This window comes from Callithrix jacchus, chromosome 2, assembly GCF_049354715.1.
Source record: "Callithrix jacchus isolate 240 chromosome 2, calJac240_pri, whole genome shotgun sequence".
Classification (NCBI taxonomy): Eukaryota; Metazoa; Chordata; class Mammalia; order Primates; family Cebidae; genus Callithrix; species Callithrix jacchus.
Genome location: NC_133503.1, coordinates 71,891,019 through 71,917,396, shown reverse-complemented (window position 1 = coordinate 71,917,396; position 26,378 = coordinate 71,891,019). Strand labels below are relative to the sequence as shown.

The 26,378-nt window shown below is 44.6% G+C and overlaps 1 protein-coding gene and 1 pseudogene across 1 annotated transcript in view; one reads left to right on the top strand and one right to left on the bottom strand.

Moving 5' to 3' along the window:
• Window positions 1-26,378, top strand: part of MAML1 (mastermind like transcriptional coactivator 1) — a 45,658-nt gene that overhangs the window by 2,889 nt on the left and 16,391 nt on the right. The gene's annotated exons all lie outside the window — the stretch shown is intronic.
• LOC100896707 (small ribosomal subunit protein uS19 pseudogene) lies at window positions 570-1,133 on the bottom strand (annotated as a pseudogene).

Below are 26,378 nucleotides of genomic sequence, written 5' to 3'. Positions count from 1 at the left end.
GATGGGAAGAAGTTACCTCTTAGTCATTGTTATTTTTGACAACTTCATGTGTTTGATGTCATTAATATTTCTTACATAAGGAATATTACTCTTATTTTTTACCAAGTGAACTGTATTCTGTTTGGCAGTCATTTCAAAGTTATTTCACCAGCAACCCATTTGTACGACTGAGAAGGGATCACATTTACTGCTAGAGTTTATTTCACTTCAGGTTATTGTTTTCTTAGGATATCCCACCACAGCAAAGTCTTAGCTACTATCTGCTTAGTCTGTCAGAGATGAATCAGAAACACTCTCAGGCTTTTTCTCTATTCTGGTTTTCAAGGAATGAGCCCACGAGGTTTTCATTTCTTTTCCTTTTTTAATGAAACAGGGTCTGGTTCTATCACCCCCCCCCCCCACGCCAACCCCCCCCCACCCCGCCCACCTCCCCACCTCACCCCCTGGTTGTAGTGCAGTGGTGTGATCTTGGGCACTTAATCCTTGAACTCCTGGGCTCCAGGGGTCCTCCCACCTCAGCCTCCTGAGTATTTGGGACTACAGATGTGAGTCACCTTGTCTGGCTGGAAGTTGCTTTTTCTACTTTGTTTTAGGTGTGTGAAGTTTCTCTGTGTGTGTGTCTCTCTCTATATTGGCGGGGGAGGAGTGGGGGGAGCTAGATCTGTGTGCCTTTATTAGCAGAGCCTCTATTTGAGGGGGATTAAGCAGCAGGAGTGAGTGGCGCCGATACCTGGCTGGCAGTGCTTCACGGGCTTGTAGGTGATGGAGAACTTGCCCAGGTAGTGGCCCATATTCTCCGGCTATATCTCCACCTGGTTGAAGGTCTTGCCGTTGTAGATACCTACCATGCTGCCCACCATCTTGGGCAGGACGATCATGTCCCGCAAGGGCGTTCACCACTTCCGGCTTCTCCATGGGCGGTGCCTCCTTCTTGGCCTTGCGCAGGCGCTTCAGCAACGAGTGCTGTTTCTGCCGCAGGCCCTGGTTCAGCCGCAGGCCCTGGTTCAGCCGCCACGCTGGCGCTCACTGTACAGTAGCATCAGCTGCTCACAGGACATGTCCAACAGCTGGTATAGGTCCACGCTGCGTTAGGTGAACTTGCGGAAGGTCCACTTCTGCTCTACCTTTGTCATCTTGCCGGATCCTCAGAAAAAAACTCTCACTTTTTTAATCTTTTATTTGTAAATAATTTAAAACTTAGAAAAGCTCTTAAGTTTGGTACAAAGAACATCTGGATACCCACTACCTAGATTTATCTGTTGTCACTGTTGTGCCCCATTTGCCTTATCATTTGCGCATTTTCTCTCTTCACTGTCTGCCTCTTTCTCTGTCTCTCAAACGTTTATTCTCTGAAACACCTGAGAGTATGGTGCACACCTCATAGCTCTCTGTTCCCAAACACCCCATCTGTACCTTTTAAGAGTTAAGAAAGCCAGTCGAGGTGGCGCACACCTGTAATCCCAGCACTTTGGGTGGCTGAGACAGGCGGATCACAAGGTCAGGAGTTCAAGACCAGCCTGGCCAACATGGTGAAACCCCGTCTCTACTCAAAATACAAAAATTAGCCCTGCGTGGTGACAGATGCCTGTAGTCCCAGCTACACGGGAGGCTGAGGCAGGAGAATCGCCTCAGCCAGGTAGGTGATGGAGGTTGCAGCAAGCCAAAATCATGCCATTGCCCTCCAGCCTGGGCGACAGATTGAGACTATGTCTTTAAAAAAAAAAAAAAAAAAGTTAAGAAAGCTGTTAATTTTGTAGACCAAACTCGTGTAAGAATTATGCAATAACAAATTATTTCCAGGAAGTAGATATTTCTGAATATAAAACAGATACTGTACTATAATCATGTGGGGTAGTTTTTTTTTTTTTAAAGATGATCTTTAGGATCTTTTTTAGGATTTAGGATCTCATTTCTTCCGGTAATGCCAGAGACCTTGTCTAGCACCCCCTTTTTTTGTCTTCAGTATCTCCCTTCCCAACTGAGCCTTTCCCTTCAGCTTGATATTATGAACAAATATTTTCCATACTGACAAGTCCTGTGTTTTCTCACTCTCAAAATAGTATTCCATATTCTTCCTTCCCTTTGCCCTTTCTGTTTGAACATTTACTCTTTGAGCCCATGGTAGTACAATAAAGGACACCAAGGATGGACTTGCCAAATTCATTGGCTTTTTTTTTTTTCTGAGACAGGGTCTCACTCTGTTACCGAGGCTGGAGTGCAGTGACACCGTTATGGCTCTCTGTAGCCTCGACCTCCCAGGCTCAAGTGATCCTCCCACCACAGCCTCCTGAGTAGCTGGGACTACAGGTTTGCACCACCACACCCTGGGTAATTTTTTTTTTTTTTTTTTTTAGTAGAGATGAGGTTTTACCATGTTGCCCAGGCTAGTCTCAAACTCCTGAGTTCAAGTGATCTGCCCACCTCTGCCTCCCAAAGTGCTGAGATTACAGGCATGAGCCGACATACCCAGCCTCATTGGCATGTTAGTCATTATTCCTTATGATTTCTTCCTTTTCTTAGCTTCTCCTCTCTTCTGATTTTCTTTTTAGCTTTCTGATTTTTTTCTCAGTCTCCTTTCTATTTTCCTTATTAATTCAAGCAGCAAATATATGCAGGCTCTGCATATGCGGATTCAACCAATTATAGATATAAAATATTTTTTAGAAAAAACAGTAAAAAATAGTGCTACAACAATTAACACAAATTTTAAAATGCAGCTGGGTGTGGTGGCTCATGCCTGTAATCTCAGAAGTTTAGGAGGCTGCGGTGAGATGATAGCTTGAGCCCAGGAGTTTTAGGCCAGCCTGAGCAATATAACAAGACTCCATGTCTAAAACAGAATAGAATAGATAAAATTAAAATGTAGTTGGGTATGGTGGCTCACACCTGTAATCCCAGCACTTCGGGAGGCCAAAGCTGGTAGATTTCTTGAGCCCAGGAGTTCAAGACCAGCCTGAGCAGCAGAGTGAGATGTCATCTCTATAAAGACAAAGTAACATGCACCTGCATTCTCAGCTACTCAGGAGACTGTGGTAGGAGGATCACCTGGGACTGGGAGGTCAAGGCTGCAGCAAGCTGTAATTACACCACCACATTTTTTATTTTATTATTATTTTTTAGACGGAGTTTCACTCTTGTTACCCAGGCTGGAGTGCAATGGCACGATCTCGGCTCACCGCAACCTCCGCCTCCTGGGTTCAGGCAATTCTCCTGCCTCAGCCTCCTTAGTAGCTGGGATTACAGGCACACGCCACCATGTCCAGCTAATTTTTTGTATTTTTAGTAGAGACGGGGTTTCACCATGTTGACCAGGATGGTCTCGATCTCTTGACCTCATGATCCACCCACCTCGGCCTCCCAAAGTGCTGGGATTACAGGCTTGAGCCACCATGCCGGGCCTACACCACCACATTTTAGCCCGAGTGACATCAAGACCATACCTCAAAAATAGCCAGGTGCGGTGGCTCACCCCTGTAATCCCATCACTTTGGGAGGCTGAGTTGGGAAGATCACAAGGTCAGGAGTTTGAGACCAGCCTAATCAACATGGTGAAACCCTGTCTCCACTAAAAATACAAAAGTTAGCCAGGCGTGGTGGTGTGCACCTGTAGTCCCAGCTACTCAGGAGGCTGAGGCAGGAGAATTGCTTAGACCAGGGAGGCTGAAGTTGCAGTGAGACAAGATCACGCCACTGCACTCCAGCGTGGGTGACAGAGCAAGACTCAATCTCAAAATAAATAATAAATAAACTAAAAAAAAAGAATGTTTATATAGTATTTCTATCATATGAAGTATTATAAGTAATCTAGAGGTGATTTAAAGTATACAGGAGGATGTGTATGTTATTTGCAAATATTAGGCCATTTTATATAAGGGCCTTTATATATTGAGCATCCTTGGATTTTGATGTCCTAGTGGGGCTAGGCGAGGGTCTTAGAACTAATTCCCCATGGATACCAAGGGAACTACTATATACAGCAATGAATAGGACAAATTAAAATTCTGCTCTCGTGGAGAAAGAAGAGATCAAGAATTTTAAGTTAATTTCGTTATAATAAGAGCTAAGCAAAAATTTTAAAAGCAGAGTAATGATACTAAATGACAGTAGTAGCTTAAGATGTCTTGATTTGGGCTTTATGATTGGGAGGCCGTCAGTCAGCTGAAACTCTTGGAAAAGAACATTCCAGTTAGAACTACTCCTGTCTGAGGCAGGAAACTTCTGAGCGGGTGTGAAGAACACAAAGCAGGCCAGTGTGTCTGGAGCAGCATGGCACGCAGGACCAGATCAAGCGCAGTGGGAAGCAGTAGCAGGGTAGGGAGCAGAAACATGATATGATCCAATCTAGGTCTTTGTGTGTGTGTGTGTGTGTGTGTGTGTGTGTGTGTGTGTGTGTGTGTGATGGAGTTTCGATGTTGTCACCCAGACTGGAGTGCAATGGCACGATCTCAGCTCACCGCAACCTCTGCCTTCAGGGTTCAAGCAATTTTCCTGCCTCAGCCTCCCAAGTAGCTGGGACTACAGGCGCACACCACCATGCCCCGCTAATTTTTGTATTTTTAGTAGAGACGGGGTTTCACCTCGTTGACCAGGATGGTCTTGATCTCTTGACTTCGTGATCCACCCACCTTGGCCTCCTAAAGTGCAGGGATTATAGGCGTAAGCCACCCAACCTAGGTTTTTAAAGATTGTTCTGGTGCTAGGTGGAGGATTCCTGGGGTTGGTCTCAACAAGAGTGGATGCATTTAAAGCTTTTGTAGCTCTGTAGATGCCAGGGGTGGGGCTGGAGGTAGCAGTGGAGCTGAAGAAGAGGAGATGGGTTTTGGACAGTTCCCTGAGGGCTGAGGTCACAGGACTGGGTTGCTGGACTAGAAGACTTTGTTTTAGGGGCAAGAGAGAGGGGAGTATTCAAGGAAAATTCCTAGTTTTTTGGCTTGAGAAACTTTCTTTGCACTTTAAAAATATTAGTGTTTCCTGGGCAACTATATTTCTGACCACTTTCACTCTTTTTTTTCCCTGGGCTATTGATACTTTCATATCTTCATTTATTATCTGTAACAAGATTCTCCAAATCCCCAGTCCAGATCTGTCTTCCAGATTTCAAATCCAGATTTCCAGCTGTGTACTGGACATTTTCATCTTTCCAGGATATATTTCCCACATATCCAAAATGGACTTTCCCTTTTTCCTACCAAATCATATATTCCTTCTAAATATTTTCCCTAACCCACTCATCCAAAGTAAAAACCAGGGAATTTTCCACTCCTTTTCCTCAATTCCCAGCATTCACTTGGTGGTTCTTTCTACCAACATTAAACTCCTACTGGAGCCAGGAATCATGGTAGATGCTGAACCTGTATCACAGAGCCTAAGTGGGAGCAGATGATACATAGGTCATTGCAAAGCCAAGTTCAGGGCTAAAGCCTGGGAGAATATTGAAGAAGGAGGATGCCTTTTTGGTCAAGTTTGGAAGGCTTTAAAGAATTGACTCTTGACTGGACGTGGTGGCTCACACCTATAATCCCAACACTCTGGGAGGCTGAGGCAGGCGGATCACTTGAGGTCAGGAGTTTGAGACCAGCCTGTCCAAAATGATGAAACCCTGTCTCTACTAAAAATACAAAAATTAGCCAGGAATAGTGGCATATGCCTGTAATCCCAGTTACTCAGGAGGCTGAGGCAGAAGAATGGTTTGAACCCAGGAGATGGAGGTTGCGACAGAGTGAGACTCCATCTGAAAAAAAAAGAACATTTTCCCCACCCATGCTTAGTGGCTTACACCTGTAATCGCAGCATTTTGGGAGGCTGTGGCAGGCCGATCATTTGAGGTCAGGAGTTCGAAACTAGCCTGGCCAACATGGTAAAATCTGTTGCTACTTAAAAAATACACACACAAAAAAAAATTAGCTGGGTATGATGGCATATGCCTCTAATCCGAACTACTTGAGAGGCTGAAGCAGAAGAATCACTTGAACCCAGGAGATGGAGGTTGCAGTGACCCGAAATTGTGCCACTGTACTCCAGGCTGGTGACAGAGCACGACTCTGTCTCAGAAAGAACATTTCAAATGTTTAATATGTGGCTATGCATGAAGACTTGAGCTCTTACCAAGGGGCATTTAATAGGATTTGATTCCTTTAGGACACTAAGCAAAAATACTAAATTATGATAGTGTATAGTTCTTTGAATTTGGGGCTTCAAATCTAGAGGCTGGAAGGTGAGTCAGGTCAGAAAAAGCCTTATATTTGAGACTGTTTGGACAAAATAATTTTGAAACACTGTGAACCCCCTAACACTTTTTTTCTTTTTTTTGGAGACAGAGTCTTACTCTGTCACCCATGCTGGAGTTCAGTATTACTATCTCGGCTTACTGTAACCTCCGCCTTCCGGGTTCAAGCGATTCTCCTACCTCAGCCTCTTGAATAGCTGGGATTACAGACGCCTGCCCACCACAATGCCCAACTAATTTTTGTACTTTTAGTAGAGACGGGGTTTCACCATGTTGTTGAGGCTAGTCTTGAACTCCTGACCTCAGATGATCCTCCTGCCCTGGCCTCCCAAAGTTCTGGGATTACAGGCGTGAGCCACCGCCCCCAGGCCCCCTCACACATTTTTAAGTTGACACCTAGCACTTTTCATCTTAGGGTATTAAGCTTATGAAAACCTATAATGCATTTTTTTGATTGATCAATTGTAAACTAGTTTATTAAATGAAATAATACATTTAGGTAACACAGCCTTATAAATGCTACATATATTTAATTTGAATCAACTATTTTAAAAGGAGGAAGGAGCAAAAAGTGCTTATAGTTAAAGGAATATAACTTCCAGAGAATTATAAATATTAACATTTAAAAATAAAATCACATCAATTTTTAAAATGTAGCCAGTGGAATATAACTATTTTAGCCATATGCTATCTTTCATCAACTGTTTAAAGAATGCTTTAACAGAAATTTTAAATTCCTTTTTCTTCTAGAACTTTCATTCTTTTGACACTTGGCCCACATAATGCTTTATTTTAACATAATTCATGTGGGGAAGTCTTTTTATTGATCATTCTAGCACATTTCTCTGCAAGAAAAATAGGAATAAATATTAAAATAATTTTTTCTTTTTGAGATGGAGTCTTGCTCTCTAGCCCAGGCTGGAGTTCAATGCCATGATCTCAGCTTACTACAACCTCTGCCCCATGGGTTTAAGCAATTCTCCTGCTTCAGCCTCTGGAGTAGTTGGAATTACAAGCACACACCACCACGCCCAGCTAATTTTTGTATTTTTAGTAGAGTCAGGGTTTCACCATGTTGGCCAGGCTGGTCTTGAACTCCTGACCTCATGCTCCTCCCACCTCTGTCTCCCAAAGTGCTGGGATTATAGGGGTGAGCCACTATGTCTGGCCAAAATAAAAATTTTAAATTTACTTTCACCATTCTGGATGCATCCTTTTGCTCTTTTTTTTTTTTTCTTTTTGAGACAGAGTCTTACTCTATATTCCAAGCTGGAGTACAGTGGCATGATCTCAGCTCACTGAAACATCCACTTCCTGGGTTCAAGCAATTCTCCTGCCTCAGTCTCCCAAGTAACTAGGGTTACAGGAACACGCCACTACTCCCAGCTAATTTTTTTCTTTTTTCTTTTTGTTGGGGGCTGAGGGCAATGGAGTTTCGCCTTTGTTGCCCAGGCTGGAGTGCAATGGCTCAATCTTGGCTCACTGCAACCTCCGCCTCCTGGGTTCAACTGATTTTCCCGCCTCATCTTCTGTAGTAGCTAGGATTATAGGCATGCGCCACCACGCCTGGCTAATTTTGTATTTTTAGTAGAGCTAGGGTTTCTCCATGGCTGGTCTCAAACTCCCAACCTCAGGTGTTCTGCCCACCATGGCCTGCTGAAGTGCTGGGATTACAGGCATGAACCACCTTGCCCGCACTGGCTAATTTTTGTATTTTTAGTAGAGACGGAGTTTCACCATGTTGTCTAAGCTGGTCTTGAATTCCTGACGTCAGTAATCCAGCATGCCCAGCTGCTTTTGCTGTTTTTAAAGTTGATTCATACAAAATAATATATGTAGCATTTATAAGATTGAGTTACATCTATTTCTTCTTTCAATAAGTTGAGTTGTAGTAATTTAGTAAAAAAAAACACACAAGCATTATAAATTTTTATAAGTAATTATTAAGCAAAAAAGTACAAGTTTTTAAGAAATGCCCTCCTTAATGAGATAGACAGGGCTCCCTTCCTCTCCTTGATTTATTCATGTCACCATAGAGGAATATCACTTGTTGCCAAAATAGGAATTCAGTTCTTGATTTTTGTTTTTATAAATTTAAGCCCCAGAAATTCTTGCTGACATAAATAAACTATAAAGGAAAGGAATAATGGCTGGGCGCAGTGGCTCACACCTGTAATGCCAGCACTTTGAGAGGCTGAGGTGGGTGGATTACTTTAGGTTGGGAATTCGAGACCAGCCTGGCCAACAAGGTGAAACACTGTCTCTACTAAAAATACAAATATTAGCCGGGCGTGGTGGTACGTGACTGTAATCCCAGCTACTCAGGAGACTGAATCACTTGAACCCAGGAGGCAGAGGTTGAAGTGTGTTGAGATAGTGCCATTGCACTCCAGCCTGGGCAACAGAGGAAAACTCCATCTCAAAAAAAAGCGGAGGAGGGGGAAGTAAGTTTAGTTATAGCAGAGTTTTTTCTTTCTTTCTTTCTTTCTTTTTTTGAGATGGAGTTTCATTCTTATTGCTCAGACTAGAGTGCAATGGAGCGATCTCAGCTCACTGCAACCTCCGCCTCCCGGGTTCAAGCGATTCTCCTGCCTCAGCCTCTGTAGTAGCTGGGTTTACAGGCATGTACCACCACACCTGGCTAATTTTGTGTTTTTAGTAGAGACCTGACCATGTTGGTCAGGCTGGTCTCGAACTCCCAACCTTAGGTGATCCGCCCACTTTAGCATCCCAGAGTGCTGGGATTACAGGTGTCAGCAATGTTATTCAATATTTTGAAACGGGAGTTGTGTGCCCAAAAAAAATCACATGTATCATCAAAAATTAATTTACTTATCAGTTGACAACTTGGTTAGGTAGTCTTTCAATTTCATCGAAAACTAAGAATTAGAAACCATTCAACTTGCAAAAGGATTTATCTAGTCATTAGTCTTCACATTCAGTGAGAAATATTAGCAAAAAGTCTTTAGCAAGTCTTATAAATTAGTTATTGATTATGCCTGTTATTCTTTCACTTAGAGGTACCTTGTTTCTTTGTGGTTTCCTGTCCCTACCCCCACCCCTGAGACAGAGTCTCAGGCTGAATTTATTTTTTTATTTTTTGTAGAGATGAAGTCTTGCTCTGTATCCCAGGTTGGAGTGCCGTGGCTATCTATGGGTGCTGTCATGGTGCACTACAGCCTTGAACTCCTGGGCTTAGCTCCCTAGGAGCTGGGTCTTTCACACTTTTAATTAGTGTGTTTTTGCTGTTCTCTATCGGACTGTGAGCAACTTAAGAGTAAGACCAAGAGTCTGGCATTATACCTGCTGTGTTTGGCAGTCATCAAACATCTGTTGAACATGTGTGAATGGTATTATAGAAGGAACTCTGAAGTGAGAGTCAGAAGCTGTATGGCTTTGGGCTAGGACCAGTTTGGAAGTGGAGTTGGTAGAGGTAAGGTGGTAGGCCCTGATTTGCACACCCTTGTTTAGGGCATCATAGATCACACTAGGATGGCACAACCTAAGTGTCCGTCACAGATGAATGGATAAAGAAAATGTGGCATATCCATACAATAGAATATTATTCAGCCTTAAAAAGGAAGGAAATACTGTCATATGCCACAACATGATCTTTGAGGACATTATGCTAAGTGAAATAAGACAGTCACAGGCCAGGCGTGGTGGCTTATGCCTGTAATCCCAGCACTTTGGGAGGCCAAGGTGGGTGGATCACGAGTTCAAGACATTGAGACCATCCTGGTCAACATGGTGAAACCCCGTCTCTACTAAAAATACAAAAATTATCTGGGTATGGTGGTGCGCACCTGTAGTCCCAGCTACTCGGGAGGCTCAGGCAGAAGAATTGCTTGAACCCAGGAGGCAGAGGTTGCGGTGAGCCGAGATCACGCCATTGCACTCCAGCCTAGGTAACAAGAGCAAAACTGTCTCAAAAAAAAAAAAAGTCACAGAAAGATAAATATTGTATAACTCTACTTATTTGAGATGTCTAAAATAAACTCATAGAAACAAAGTAGAATGGTAGTTGTCAGGGGCTGGGGGAAGAGAGACGGGAGTTGTTCATGGATATAACTAGATGAGTAAGTTCTAGTTATGTAACTGCATTTAGTTAACACTATCATATACTTTATATTTTTGCGTGTTTTTTTTTTTCATTTATTTTATTTTTTTATTTTTTGAGACGGAGTCTCACCCTATCGCCCAGACTGGAGTACAATGGCACGATCTTGGCTCACTGCAGCCTCTCCCTCCCAGGTTCAAACGATTCTTGTGCCTCAGCCTTCTGAGTAGCTGGGACTACAAGTGCCCACCACCATACCTGGCTAATTTTTTGTTGTTGTTTAGTTTAGTTTTGTTTTTTTGAGACGGAGTTTCACTCTTGTTACCCAGGCTGGAGTACAATGGCACTATCTCGGCTCACCGCAACCTCCGCCTCCTGGGTTCAGGCAATTCTCCTGCCTCAGCCTCCTGAGTAGCTTTAGCCCAGTGTGGTGGCGCGTGCCTGTAATCCCAGTTACTTGGGAGGCTGAGGCAGGAGAATCACTTGAACCCAGGAGGCAGAGGTTGCAGTGAGCCGAGATCACGCCATTGGAATCCAGTCTGGGTAACAAGAGCCAAACTCTGGATCAAAAAAAAAAAAAAAACTCGGAAATACTTTATGAAATTTATGTGTGAAGCACACATAGGAAAGTGAGCATATCAGGAATCAGAATGTCTTTGGACTTCATGGCAGCGGCATAGGAAGCAAAAAGAGAGTTAGAACAGGCTTTCAAAATTCTGAAGGAAAATAATTACTATCCTAGACTCCTATATCTAGCCAAACTATACAACAAGAGTAAATATAAAAAACGGTGTTTTTTGTTTTTGTTTCGTTTTGTAGATTTTTTGCTCTGTCGCCCAGGCTGTAGTGCAGTGGCACAATTTTAGCTCACTGCAACCTCCCCCTCCTGGATTTGGGCAGTTGTCCCACCTAGGCCTCCTGAGTAGCTGGGATTACAGGTTCCTGCCACCACCCCTGGCTAATTTTTGTATTTTTAATAGAGATAGGGTTTTACCATGTTGGCCAGGCTGGTCTCGAACTCCTGACCTCAACTGATCTGCCCACCTTGGCTTCCCAAAGTGCTGGGATTACGGGAGTGAGCCACTGTGCCTAGCTGAAAAAAGTTTAAAAAATTTAAATGTTGCCGGGCGCGGTGGCTCAAGCCTGTAATCCCAGCACTTTGGGAGGCTGAGGTGAGTGGATCACAAGGTCAAGAGATTGAGACCATCCAGGTCAACATGGTGAAACCCTGTCTCTACTAAAAATACAAAAAATTAGCTGGGCGTGGTGGCGCATGCCTGTAGTCCCAGCTACTCGGGAGGCTGAGGCAGGAGAATTGCCTGAACCCAGGAGGCGGAGGTTGCGGTGAGCCGAGATCGCGCCATTGCACTCCAGCCTAGGTAACAAGAGTGAAACTCCGTCTCAAAAAAAAAAAAAAAATTTAAATGTCACATACTCCTTCTCAAGAAGCTACTGGAAGATGTGCTTCACCAAATTGAAAGACTAAATCAAGAAAGAGTACGACACAGATACAGCAAACAGGAGCCCAACACAGAAGACATGGCCTGGAGGCCCATGGAGGATGGGGAGAAATTATTCTGGGGTGGTGGCTCTGTACCACATGTGCAGGGCGACTGAGCCATACTGAGCAGTTCAAACCACGGGGTGAACTGTCTTCACCAAGACCTCACTTCCATCAGGCCATCTTTAGCCCAAGGACAGAATGCCTGGAGGAGCCAGGCCTAGGTTCTTGGTAGTATCGGCTTGGCCATGCGCTAATAAGGGGCTCCCCTCTCCTCTGCTGAGGACACACATCACTCACAGAAGTTTCCAACTTTACCCCCGCTGAGAGCTCAAGGCAGGCCATGGCGGGCTTAGAAACAGGTAATACAGGGCAGCCCCCTCTCTTTGACCGTATTTCCACTGCAGGTCCAGCGCCTGGTCCCACCTTGGCCCTGACAGATATCTGACTGTGCTGAGCCCTGTTTTCCCAATACTCCCTCGAGACCTTGCTCATAACTTCCCCAGGAGGGGCCTTGACAGCTCCCAGAGAAGCAGAAGTCAGACTACGACATGGAGACTGATTCGCTCACCTCCTAGAACCTCTGTCCAGCGGAGGCTGGGTTGCCCTCTCCTTGCACTGCCAGTGTGCACCTGCTTTCTGCTTGAATATTTATCATTTTTTATATTCATTTACATGTAGTTGTAATAGTTGCTCAAATAGTGAAATAGCAAATAAAACTACCAAATGATCTTCGGTAGATGTGGCCACATACTCTCATCTGCAGATTCTTACTCAGACTTCACATGCTTACTCTGTGAGCCCTTTCCTGATCGCCTTATTCCAAATAAGTCATAAGTCTACCAACTCCCTCCTTCTGTGATTTATTTTCTTGGGAGTACATCTCAGCTAGAATATAAACTCCAGGAAGAACCTGTGGTTTTGTTTGTTTTCTTTTCTCTGCTATATCCCCAGGGCCCAGAAAGTAGCTGGCTCAGTCAGCTCTCAATAGATTTTTTTTTTTTTTTTTTTAAGATAGGGTCTCTGTCTGTCTCCCAGGCAGGAGTGCAGTAGCCCCATCGAGGCTCACTGCAACCTCTGCTTCCCGGGCTCAAGCTGTTCTCCTGCCTCAGCCTCCTGAGTAGCTGGGATTTCAGGCATGAGCCACCATGTCCGGCTAATTGTATTTTTTGTAGAGATGGGGTCTTGTCATGTTGCCCAGGCTGATCTCAAACTCCTAAGTGCAAACTGATCTGCTTGCCTGGGCCTCCCAAAGTGCTGGGATTATAGGCCTGTTGGCTCTTAGTAGATTCTTATTGGATAAATTGAGATGATGAAGAGGATTTTGCTAGAAAGAGAAAAGTGGACAAAGATGATGATTTCCAGCAAGGAGGCAGCTGGCATGGAGGCACAAAGTACCTGCTGTATCGACCCCTGTGTGCAATATGGAACCTGCTGCTGAACCCAGGCAGCAGGTCCTGGGGTCTTCCATTATCTTCAGTGCCATCCTGAAAACTTAAAGTCATTCCAGGCTACTTTCTGGTTTTTTTTGGAGACAGAGTCTTGCTCTGTTGCCCAGGCTGGAATGCAGTGGCACCATCTCAGCTCACTGCAACCTCTGCCTCCCAGGTTCAAGCAGTTCTGTCTCAACTTCCCGAGTAGCTGGGACTACAGGCACATACCCGGCTCATTTTTTATTTTTAGTAGAGACAGGGTTTCATCATATTGGTCAGGCTGGTCTCAAATGCCTAACCTCAGGTGATCACCCATCTCAGCCTCCCAAAGTGCTGGGATTACAGGCATGAGTCACTGTGCCGGGCTGCCTACTTTCTACAGCTACACTGTCCATGAAGGTAGCCACCACCCAGGTCGGGCTCTTAAGCATTTGAAATGCACCTTGTTCAAATTGACTTGTGCTAAAAGTGTAAAATACACACTGGATTTCAAAAATTTAGTACCAAAATTTTTTTTGATATACTCATTTTGGTGGCTCTCGCCTGTAATCCCAACACTTTGGGAGGCTGAGGTGGGCAGATCATGAGGTCAAGAGATTGAGGCCATCCTGACCAACATGGTGAAACCCCGTCTCTAGTAAACATACAAAAATTAGCTGGGCATGGTGGCCCATGCCTGTAGTCCCAGCTACTCAGGAGGTGGAGGTTGCAGTGAGCGGAGATCATGCCACTGCACTTCAGTCTGGCAACAGAGCGAGACTCCATATCAAAAAAAAAAAAAAAAAAAGATAGGTATTGTGAGCACTGACCAGTGCTCAGGGGAGGAAAGAACCAAGAAAAAGAGAGATGAATGGAAAACAGAAAAGCATGTGGATTGAATGAGGTCCTTAAGAAGTCTGGTAATGGGTGGCAGAGAGCTTGGCTGTGGAAAGGAAGGGCGCCACTCTCGCATGCACAGAGCCCCTCACCCAAATCAGAATTTTTTCATAAATGGGAAGATTGTGGTATGTATACTTTCAGGAGTTGTCATAATACAGCTTTTCATATAGAAGAGCCTGATTGTGATCATAGAATAACAGAGTTCTAGAGAATTTTAGAGAGGTCTAGTCTAATCAACAAATAATTATCTGCTATTCTCTAAGTTAGCTCAAGTTTGTTACTCCAAAATAACCCTCTGACCCTCTGGCTACCAACCAGTCTCTCTCCTCTACTTTTCTTAAATAACAGCTTTACTTATTTATTTCATTTTTTATTTCAATAGTTTTTGGGCCATAGGTGGTGTTTGGTTACGTGGATACATTCTTTAGTGGTGATTTCTGGGATTTTGGTGCACCTGTCACCCCAGCAGTGTACACTGTACCCAACATGTAGTCTTTTATCCCTCACTCCCTGCTCCCCAGTCCCCAGAATTCATTATGTCATTCTTATGTCATTACATTCTCATGCCTTAGCTCCCACTTATAAGTGAGACCATACTGTACTTATATAACAGCTTTATTGAGATATAATTTACTTGCTATGCAATTTATGCTTTTTTGGGAGCGGGTGGTAGCAACGGGGTTTTGCCATGTTCTCTGGGCTGGTCTTAAACTCCTTGCCTCAAGTGATCCACTCATCTTGGCCTCCCAAAGTGTTGGGATTATAGGCATGAGCCACTGCGCCCGGCCACAATTTTTTATTTAAAGTGTACACTTCAGTATTTTTTTCATATATTTACAGAGGCATGCAACTGTCAGCACAATCAATTATAGGACATTTTTATCACCCCAGAAGAAAATCATCACCCCCACTGCCCTCCAACCCTAGGCGACCACTAGTTTATCTCTTTTATCTCCCTTTTTTTTTTTTTTTTGAGACGGAGTTTCGCTGTTGTTACCCAGACTGGAGTGCAATGGCACGATCTCAGCTCACCGCAACCTCCATCTCCTGGGTTCAAGCAATTCTCCTGCCTCAGCCTTCCAAGTAGCTGGGACTACAGGCGTGCACCACCATGCCCAGCTAATTTTTGTATTTTTAGTAGAGACGGGGTTTCACCTTGTTGACCAGGATGGTCTCGATCTCTTGACCCTCGTGATCCACCTGCCTCGGCCTTCCAAAGTGCTGGGATTATAGGTGTGAGCCACGGTGCCCGGCCTATCTCCCTTTTTAAACTAAACTTGGGGAATAACAGTCCATACCGTTTCTACTACTCACCTCCCAGTACTCAAGTGTTTTTATTCCATCACTGCTCTGAAACTGTTGAGGCAATGTCATCCGTAACCCTCTAACTACCAGACCCAGTGGACATGTTAAGCCTTTGATGTATTTAGCCTGCTGCTGCTTTGTGCTCTGTCTGGCATGGACTCTTCATATACCTCTTGGCTGGATTCTTGCTCTTCCTGACTGATTGGATCTGCTCATGGCTTCAGCTGCATGCCATGCTGATGACTGTCTTTTCACAGAACTCATAGTCAGTATAATTCACTGCCTTTTGGCCGTTACCTGGATGTCATGTATTCATGGCTAAAGCTCAACTCAACCTTCTGTACCAAGGAAAACACTGCTTTGCTTTGCTTTTTTTTCCCTACTTACCCATGTACTGAAATCAGAAACATCTTTCTCCCTCCTAATATAGTTGGTCTGTAGTACATGGTGAATTTTCTTCCACCCTAACTCTAAAATAATTTCTTTCTCATACCCACAATCAAGTCTTCATCTCCTTTTCATAGATTATTTCAGCAGTTTCCATAGGGCCTCTCCTCCCCACATAGTCATTATAGAGCACTTATAAATACACAAATGTGACCTCATCTTCTAAGCCTATTAAAATGCTATTCAGCACTACAACACCAATAAGGATGCCCCTCCAACCCTCCTTCCCCCAGCCCCCACCCCATCCAGCCTGGCCCCAAATCTGAATCTGATCAAGCTTCTGACTACCAGTTCACAGGAAATATAAGGGATAGGAGAACTTGTAAAGAAATGGTGATACAGGCCAGGCACGGTGACTCAGGCCTGTAATCCCAGCACTTTGGGAGGCCAGGGCAGGCAGATCACCTAAGGTCGGGAGTTCGAGACCAGCCTGACCAATTTGGAGAAACCTTGTCTCTACTAATACAAAATTAGCTGGGCGTGGCACGCATGCCTGTATCCCAGTTACTCAGGAGGCTGAGGCAAGAGAATCGCTTGAACCCGGGAGGCGGAGGTTGCAGTGAGCTGAGATCTCACTATTGCACTCCAGTCTGGGAAACTCCACCTCAAAAAAAAAAAAAAAAGATAAGAAATGGGGATACAAACAGCTAGCTATGGAAGTGGGAAATTCTACAGAAGTGATGAAGCTTCTTAGACAAATAATTGTCAAAGGAAAAAAAAGAGAATTGTTACATATCGAGTCTTGAGAGTTTGTCAACCAAATGGATTGTGTTGGATCCTGATTTGAATAAACCCACTGTAAAAACAGGGTTTTCGTTTGGTTGGTTGGTTTTGTTGTTGTTGTTGTTGCTTTTGGACAGAGTCTCGCTCTGTTGCCCAGGCTGGAGTGCAGTGGCATGATCTTGACTCACTGCAGCCTCAGCCTCTCGAGTAGCTGGGATTACACGCACACTCCACCATTCCTGGCTAATATTGTATTTTTAGTAGAGACAGGGTTTCACCATGTTGACCAGGCTGATTTCGAACTCCTGACCTCAAGTGATCCACCCACCTCGGCCTCCCAAAGTGCTGGGATTACAGGCATGAGCCACCGCATTCAGCCCAATTTGATATTTTTAATATCCAATAATGATGTTATTACTTTTCAAATAGCTTTTATATTTTAGGGATGAATATTGAAGTATTGGCTGGGAGTGGTGGCTCGCGCCTGTAATCCCAGCACTTTGGGAGGCAGAGGCGGGCAGATCACTTTAGGTCAGGAGTTCGAGACCAGCCTGGCCAACATGATGAAATGCCGTCTCTACTAAAAACACAAAAATTAGCTTGGCGTCGTGGCTCATGGCGGTAATCCCAGCTACTTGTGAGGCCTGAGGCATGAGATCCCTTGAGCCTAGGAGGTGGAGGTTGCAGTGGGCCAAGATTGCACCACTGTAATCCAACCTGGGTGACAGTGAGGCATTGTCTCAAAAAATAAATAAATAAAATTGAAGTATTTAAGGAGAAATGTGATTCCCAGGTTAACACGGAGTGGGTGGGCACAAATGAGACAAGATTGGCCATGTGTTTCAGCTGGGTAGTGGATAAGTGGAGCCTCATTAATACTTTTCAGTCTGCTTTTGATGTATGTTTGAAATCTTCCATAATAAAGGAGTTAGTCTGTCTTTAAAAGATACTGATGAGATAGGAATTTTGAACACAGATGGGATGTGAGATAATTATTTTTAAAAACTTTGTATTGGCTGGGTACAGTGGCTCATGCCTATAATCCCAGCACTTTGGGGTGCTGAGGTCAGGAGTTCAAGACCAGCCTGGCCAACATGGTGAAACCCTGTCTCTACTAAAAATACAAAAATTAGCTGGGTATGGTGGCGGGTGCCTATAATCCAGCTACTCAGGAGACTGAGATAGCAGAATCACTTGAACCTGGGAGAGGGAGGTTGCAGTGAGCTGAGATCACCCCACTGCACTCCAGCCTGCGTGACCAAGTAAGACTTAGTCTCTAAAACAAAAGAAAAAAAAAGACCTTTTTGTTATGGTAAATACATATAACATAAAATTTACATCTTAACCATACATAGATGTGTATGGTACAGTGGCATTGAGTACATTCACTTTTTTTTGTTTGTTCGTTTGTTTTTGAGAGTCTCACTCTGTCATCCAGGCTGGAGTGCAGTAGTGTGATCTCGGCTCACTGCAACCTCCGCCTCCCGGGTTCAAGCGATTCTCCTGCCTCAGCCTCCTAAGTAGCTAGGATTACAGTCACGTGCCACCACGCCCAGCTAATTTTTGTTTTAGCAGAGACAGGGTTTCACCATGTTGCCCAGGCTGATCTCAAGTTCTTGACCTCAGGTAATCTGCCCACGTTGGCCTCCCAAAGTGCTGGGATTACAGGCATGAGCCACCACACTTGGCCTGTTACTTTCTATTTCTATGAATTTGACTACGCCAGGTACATTATATAAGCAGAATCAATATAGCATTTACTTTTTTGTAACCAGCTTTTTTTTTAAAGATGGGGTTTCACCATGTTGGTCAGGCTGGTCTTGAACTCCCAACCTCAGGTGATCCACCTGCCTTGGCCTCCAAAGTGCTTGGATTACAGGCGTGAGCCACCACGCCCGGCCTGTAACCAGTGTGTTTTACCTGATAAGATGTCCTTAAGGTTCATCCATGTTATAAATACGTGTCACAATGTTGACCTTCCTTTTGAAGGCTAAATACTATTCCATTGTATGTATATATCACTTTTTAGGGGGGAAAGGGGACAAGGTCTCACTCTGTCACCCAGGTTGGAGTGTAGTGGCTCCACCTCAGCACACTGCAACCTCTGCCTCACCTGGCTAATTTTTTGTAGAGACAGAGGTTTGCTGTGTTGGCCAGGCTGGTGTCGAACTCCTGAGCTCAGGTGATTCACCCACCTTGGCCTCCAGGTTGCTGAGATTATAGGCATGAGCCACTGCGCCTGGCCTATATCACATTTTTTAATCCAGTCAACTATGGGCACTTGGATTGCTTCTCCTTTTCGGCTATTGTAAATAGTGCTGCTACAAACAGAGGGTCACAGATACCTCTTGCATTCTTCCTGTCAATTCTTTTGAGTAGATACTCAGAGGTAGAATTGCTGGATAGTATAATTCTGTTTTTCAGTTTCTGAGGAACAGCCACACACTTTTCCATAGCAACTGCCCCATTTTACATTCCCACTAATAGTACACCAAAGTTCAGTTTCTCCACATCCTTGCCAGTACTTGTTATTTTCAGGTTCTTGTTTTATTGTAGCCACCCTAATGGGTGTGAGGTAGTGATGAAAAATAACTGTTAATGTTTTAGGTATAATAATGATATCATGTGTCTGGGAGCAGTGGCTCACGCCTGTAATCCCAGCACTTTGGGAGGTTGAGGTAGGCAGATTGCTTGAGGTCAGGAGTTCAAGGCCAGCCTGGCCAACATGGTGAAACCCCATCTCTACTAAAAATACAAAAATTAACGAGGCATGGTAGCACACACCTGTAGTCCCAGCTACTTGGGAGGCTGGGACAGGAAAATCACTTGAACCTGGGAGGTAGAGGTTACAGTGAGCCGGGATGGTGCCACTGCACTCCAGCCTGGGTAACACAGGGAGACTCTTCTCAAAAAAAAAAAAAAAAGCCAGTGGAACTCTAGATCATCTAACCCAGCCATCTTTATTTTATAGATCAACAAAGGAGATTTTAAATGGATTACATCTTAATATCACACAGACAGTTGGCAATTGCCTGCTTTGTTTTCATGTCCACCAAGCAACCTTCTGAGCCTCATTTGGTTTCCCAAATTGGGTTTTTCTGTGAAGAGAATATACTGACTGCCTGCCAAGCACAAGAATGAATCTAGTTAACAATTTTGTTTCTCAGTGAATTCCAACTTTCTGCTTGCTCATCCTGCAGAAAGAGATTCTATTGTTAAATACTTAAATAGCCTTGCTTTTTTTTTTTTTTTTTTTTGGACATGGAGTCTTACACTGTTGCCCAGGCTGGAGTTCAGTGGCACAATCTCAGCTCACTGCAGCCTCCACCTCCCAGGTTCAAGCAGTTATCTGCCTCATCCTCCCAAGTAGCTGAGATTATAGGTGCCCACCACCACGCCCAGCTAATTTTTGTATTTTTAGTGGAGATGAGGTTTCACCATCTGGGCTAAGATGGTCTTGAACTCCGGACCTTGTGATCCACCTGCCTCAGCCTCCCAAAGTGCTGGGATTATAAGTATGCTGCTTCCAGCAGCTTTGCTTTTTAAAAAAGCTCCTTAAAAACTTTCTTTTAAAAAAGGTGATAGTCATATGCTAAAACAACGTAGAACTATACACATGTATTATACTGATAACATTCCTGCGTTTGCTATTGTGCTGTAATTACGAAAAATACAACCATTGGGGGAAACTGGGTGAAGGGTGCACAGGACCTGTCTGTACTATCTTTGCGATTTCCTGTGAAAGTATAATTATTTCAAAAACATTTAAATTAAAAAAGATGATGTGAAAATGTTTAGGCACCAAACTACAGAGTTTTATAGAAAATGCATTCCTCTGGAACTTACCTTCTCTGTGTCCTCAACAAGTGGATTCAGTGACAGGAATGAAGCTTACAGGGATCTTTAGTTCTCATCATGCTGTGTTATTTGCATTCTAAATCAGTGACTTCCAAACTAGTAAGACATCTAACGTCTTTAAAAGTTGGAATTAGTAGCAGGTTATATTTAGTTGTGTGATTTTTTTTTTCTTTCTTTTTATTATTTTTTTAATCAACAGTGTCTTTCTCTGCCCCCAGGCTGTGTTGTAGCGGCACCATCACGGCTCACTGCAGCCTCCCTCCTGGGCTCAAACATTCCTCTTACCTCAGCCTCCCGAATAACTGGGACTACACGCTACTGCCTGGCTAATTATTTTTTTTAAAGACGGGGTCTCACTATGTTTCCCAGACTGGTCTTGAACTCCTGGGTTCAAATGATCCTCCTGCCATATCCTCCTAAAGTGCTGGGGTTACAGGCATGAGCTACCACACCCAACCTGGTTTTTTCTTTTTTAAAAATATTTGTCTGGGCATGGTGGTTCATGCCTGTAATCCCAGCACTTTGGGAGGCTGAGGCAGTTGGATTAGCTGAGGTCAGGAGTTCGAGACCAGCCTGACCAACATGGGGAAACCCCGTCCCTACTACAAATACAAAAATCAGCTGGTCCTGGTGGCACACGCCTGTAATCCCAGCTATTCGGGAGGCTGAGGCAGAGAATTGCTTGAACCCAGAAGGTGGAGGTTGCAGTGAGCTGAGATCACGCCACTGTACTCCAGCCTGGGAGATAGGGTAAGGCTCTGTCTCAAAATAAAGAAAAAAAAAAATATTTTACTTGCTGGACACTGTGGTTCACACCTATAATCCCAGCACTTTGGGAGACGAAGGAAGGCAGATTATTTGAGGTCAGGAGTTCGAGACCAGCCTGGCCAACATGATGCAACCCCGTCTCTACTTTACAAAAATTAGCCAGGCCTGGTGGTGCACGTCTGTGGTCCCAGCTACTAGGGAGGCTGAGACAGGAGAATAGCTTGAACCTGGGAGGCAGAGGTTGCACTGAGTCGAGATGCACCACTGCACTCCAACCTGGGTGATAGAGCAAGACTCAATCTCAAAAAGAAAAACAAAGATTGTGGCACTAGTCTGCTGGATTTCATCATAGCATAGCTTGTTTTTCTGATAATGACACCTTGCTGGGTATCTGTGCTTCACCTAGGGGAACGTGCTCCTTTTTGTACAGTTTGAAACTCGCTCTGGCCTGCTGCTGGTGTTTGAGATGCAAGCTTCTCTTTCAGCATCACTCTTGGAAGTGGGATTAATGCACCAGTTCTATTCTGACAAACGGGGTCTGTTGGCAGCAGACACCCAACGTTCAGAAGGGATCCTTCTTGAGACATTAAACCTTGGAAACCTTGTATAATTTTCTCAGTTTCACTGGCAAGAAAACAGGAACAATGGTGCTCATCCTGTAGGGTTGTTTTGAAGGTTGAGTGAGACCCTGAATTAACTGGGAGTAATTGGTTAATAATAATTAACTAGGAATACATCATAAGTAACTGGCAATGAGTGGTCAGCAAGCATATGACCTAAGTCACGACTTGTTCCTACAGCACTTGGTTCAGATGTGTGCTTTATCAAGTAACAACTTGCCATGGATTTCCCTTCTTCAAGTCATTGAAACTTTGAGTGTTCCATGCAGTGGACCCACTTTACCTGAAGAGAGGGTTGGGCTCCTGAGTTTCCTGTGGACATACGGGGCATTGAGAGAGAAATGCGAAAAAGGGATTGGGCTGGAATTGCCAATGGTTGATAATTTTTGCCTCAAAAACTTTCGATGTTCTAAGTCCTACCCTCTCGTGGAGTCCCAGTGAGCCACACAGTCCCTCTGACTCTGATGAGGAACACAGGTTGGGAGGGAGGGGTCTCAACACATGGTTAAAATAATTCGAGAAAGGGAAATGGATGTTCATGAAGGGAGTGAAGTGGGTGGGTTCAAGAAATGCTAAGGAGGTGTAGACTCCATAGGACTTGGGTACCAATTATGTGCGGGGACTAAGGAAAAGGGGGAAGAAGGCTCTCTGGTTTCTGGTTTATGTGATAGGGCAGCTAGTAGTGACACTCTTATGGAGAAACAGGAAGGAAACAGGACTGGGGAGAGGCTGGCCTCAGTTTTGGACAGATGTCATCTGAGTCATCCCTCAAGTAGACAGGGGCTCAGTAGGTCTTTGGATAGACAGGAGTAGGAGCTCTGCAGGGGTAGGGCATCAGATGGCACATTTATCAAGTGCTGGTCTGAGGCACTGGGGTCTCTACTTGGCTTTCGAGTGTCAGGGGTTAGGCCCATTCAGATGAGTGTCTCTGGTGAGGGGATCAATAAGAAAGTACTGTGGGGTGGGTGGTAGGTGATCTGGATGATGGAGGAAATAAGCCACCTCAATTAGAAGCTGAATCCCCAGAAAGGTTAGAGGGAAGAGATGCTCTGGGCAAAGAGAAGAGCAGGTGCAGAGGCCCCATGCAACACTGAGGAGGCACATTTGAGAACCTGTAAGCCATAAGCGGGTCACATGACCGCAGCATGGTACACAGCAGGGAGGGTCTTGAGGGAGGTCGGAAGCGGGAAGGGCTGGGTAGATCAGCGTTTGGTTCCCAGAGAGTTGGGTTTATTTGAGTGTGATGTTGTCATGGGAATTTGAAGACATGGGAATGTGTGAAATCTCTCAGGTAGTTTGTAGAGTGAAAGAGGACTGTGCTATTTGATGGAAGGACAGAAGAAGGGGAGACTTCTGAAATGATACTAGAAACAACCAACTATAAAAGCAGAAGAGAATGCAAGAAAAGTGGTAAAGAAAAGGGGAACTTTAAAGATGGAAGGAGGCCAGGTGCAGTGGCTCACACCTGTAATCCCAGCCCTTTAGGAGGCTGAGGCAGGAAGGTCGCCTCAGCCCAGGAATTTGAGACTATCCTGGATAACATAGTGAGACCCCTGTCTCTACAAAAATAAAATAATAATAATTAGCTAGACATGGTGGCTTGTGTCTGTGGTCCCAGCTACTCAGGAGGCTGAGGTGGGAGAATTACTTGAGCCCAGAAGTTTGCGGCTGCTGTGAGCCTTGATCACCCACTGTATTCCAGCATGGGCAACAGTGAGACCAAGGGCCAGGTGAAGTGGCTTGTGGCTGTAATCCTTGCACTTTGGGAGGCTGAGGCAGGTGGATCACCTGAGGTCAGGAGTTCGAGACCAACCTGGCCAACATGGTGAAACCTCGTCTCTACTAAAAATACAAAATTAGCTGGACGTGGTGGTACATGCTTATAACCCCAGCTGCTTGTGAGGCTGAGGCAGGAGAATCACTTGAACCTGGTAGGCCGATGTTGCAGTGTGCTGAGATCACACCATTGCACTCCAGCCTGGGCGACAAGAGTGAAACTCCCTCTCAAAATAATAATAATGATAAAGATGGAATTATTAAGTGACAGATGATAAGAGGGAGAGGAAGGGAGTCGGGGGAGAGAGGGAAAGGAAGGACTGAAAATGTGGCCTGTGTGTAACAGTAGGAAAATCATTGCTGACCTTGGAGAAAGCAGTTCTCAACTCCTCCCTTCCTTTTCCCCACATCCCATCAATTCCCAGATTGGCAAGGAATGGAATCCATATTACCATATATCAAGGTGCTGGCTCTAAGGGGTGGGAACTGGTAGAGTCTGGCTGACAGGAGGATGACAGAAGAGGTAAAAAAGAGGAGGCAGGAGGAAAAGCCAATATCCTGATGAGTAGGGCTAGGAAGCAGCTGTGGCTGCCAGTGCATAAGGAGCACTGATGAGAGAACCACACCTGTCCTCAGCAGCTGTGTCTCTCAGTGCAGAGTGGAAGCATCTAGGTGTGGTCATTTTTATGATGAGTTTGGCCACAAAGCATGCTGGGATTGCAGCAATGGGTGGCTGAAGGAGGATGAGGAGACTAGGTGAAGGATTATCCTTCCTCTAAGGCTAGCACATGATGGGTGAGAGACTTAACAGGATGCTGTTTAGAGTGTGGCCAGCTCCAGCTTGATTCAGAGCAGTGGTGGTAGCCTGGAGCCCCTCTCCCAGAGCAGAGGATGGCAGGTGGCACTAGGGGAGTATGGCCTCCCAGGGAGGAAGCTGGCACAGGCTAGAATGGGAGTTAGGTCAGCAGAGTATCTTGGTTTAATGCTGAGCACACGTGGTTCTCCAGCCGACCATGAGCATCTGGTTTTATTATCTCCCACGACTGGGTCTTCCTGTGCACCACAGAAACTCTTCAGTAGTTACAACAGGAACCTTTGAGCTGAGTGTTAAAACACTCACTCTGAACGAAGAGAGCCCCAAAGAGGCTTTCTGTGAACAACATGGCTGTTAGATTCACCTGGGTGCAAGGGGGCTGAGGCCAAAAAGAGCATCAATGGAGGGCGGTGGGATAGGAGTTTTACAGGTTTGGGGTGAGCAGTAGAAAGTTGCAGAAGTTACAGTTGGCGGTTTTTTGCAAGCCGGGAGGGGGTCCTAGGGTGTGGAGTCATGAGGTTGGCCAAGCTTGGTTACAAAGTCCAACAGCCTTGTCAGTTGAGGCCAGAATAAGAAACAATAGAAGAATATCTCAGGTTAATTTGATCGTTTCTTCCAGGAACTCATCTGGGGTGTACATGCAGGTCACAGAGATTACCATGCCATTCATGGCACCTTACAGTGAGCACCCAGAAGTACCAGATGTGCTGGGAGCAGGTTCCTGTATTGATACATGGCAGCCAGTCTAGTATGCTTTATAGCACCTTCTATGTTTGTTCTTACATAACTTTTAATCTGTTCAGGCTGTTTTCTGTCTTTATTGTGATTCTTGGAGTTTAGGCTCCAAGGCTTACTTATCTTCGCCCTGCTATCAGACCCTCCTGCGAATGCTTAGGGCTTAAAAATCTGCAGGGACCACCACATTCCTATCTCCGCCTACATTATTCCAGTTAAATTTTGTGAGTAGTTGAGAAAATGGTCCAGTGTTTCCTTTGGTTAAAAGTAATAGATATTGCAAAATTAAGTAGTTACTTTGGAACTTCTCTGTAGCCGTTTGCATGTGAATATTGAATGAGGGAGTGGTAGCTTTTGTAATTGTTAGGGCAAAGAAAGATTGTTTCTATTCTGGGACAACCAGCTGACTCATCAAGTGCCTTGACCCTTTAGATTTCTTTCTTTTTCCCTTAAGGAAAATGGAAAACTGAGCTCCCAGGTTTGCAGATAGCCCAGACCTGGCACTGTGGAACAAAAGAAAATGGTAGAAAATATGAAAATCAAGGAAATTTTAGCAACTTTTTTTTTTTTTTGGTACATTTTTGGAGTGGCTGGTACTGGTTAGCAACTCATTTTTATTTCCTCTGACCATTTAAATGAGTATGAATTTACCTTCCACAAAGGAAAACTTTTCAAATAATGGATTTTTTAAAAGATCCATTTTAGGTGCGTGATTCCCTTCTACCCCTAGATGGCAGTAGAAAGCAGAAGAACCTGCATGAAAGTAAAGCAAATGTCCTGCAACTGTGGGGCGGAGTTCCTGAGTCCTAGGATTGTTGCTTACCTGTGCCCTACAGTTCCATTTGTTAGGCATTCCGGTGACTTTTCTTTTTTCAGACCGACTTAGTTACCCATATATGGATTTTTTTTTAATACTGACTTGGCTAGATTTATAGAGCACTGTGTAGTCAGCTTTAACAGTTAAGAAATAAGCAAATTTTGATGTGGAGAGAAAGAAGGAACAAAGACATTAGAATTGGGGCTTAGAGGTTGAGAAAATGGTCCTCCCTCGTATCCAGTGGGTAGTCTGCTGTTAAGAACTGATGCCTGTGGAGTTGCCCCAGGTGAAAAGGCAAAAAAAGAGATCCAAGATGGCTGATTGCTAACAGTTCGGGATTGTAGCTCCCAGTGAAAGCGCAGAGAACGAGAGGACGCCACTCTTTCAGACGAATTTTCGTCACTCATGGACCAGAA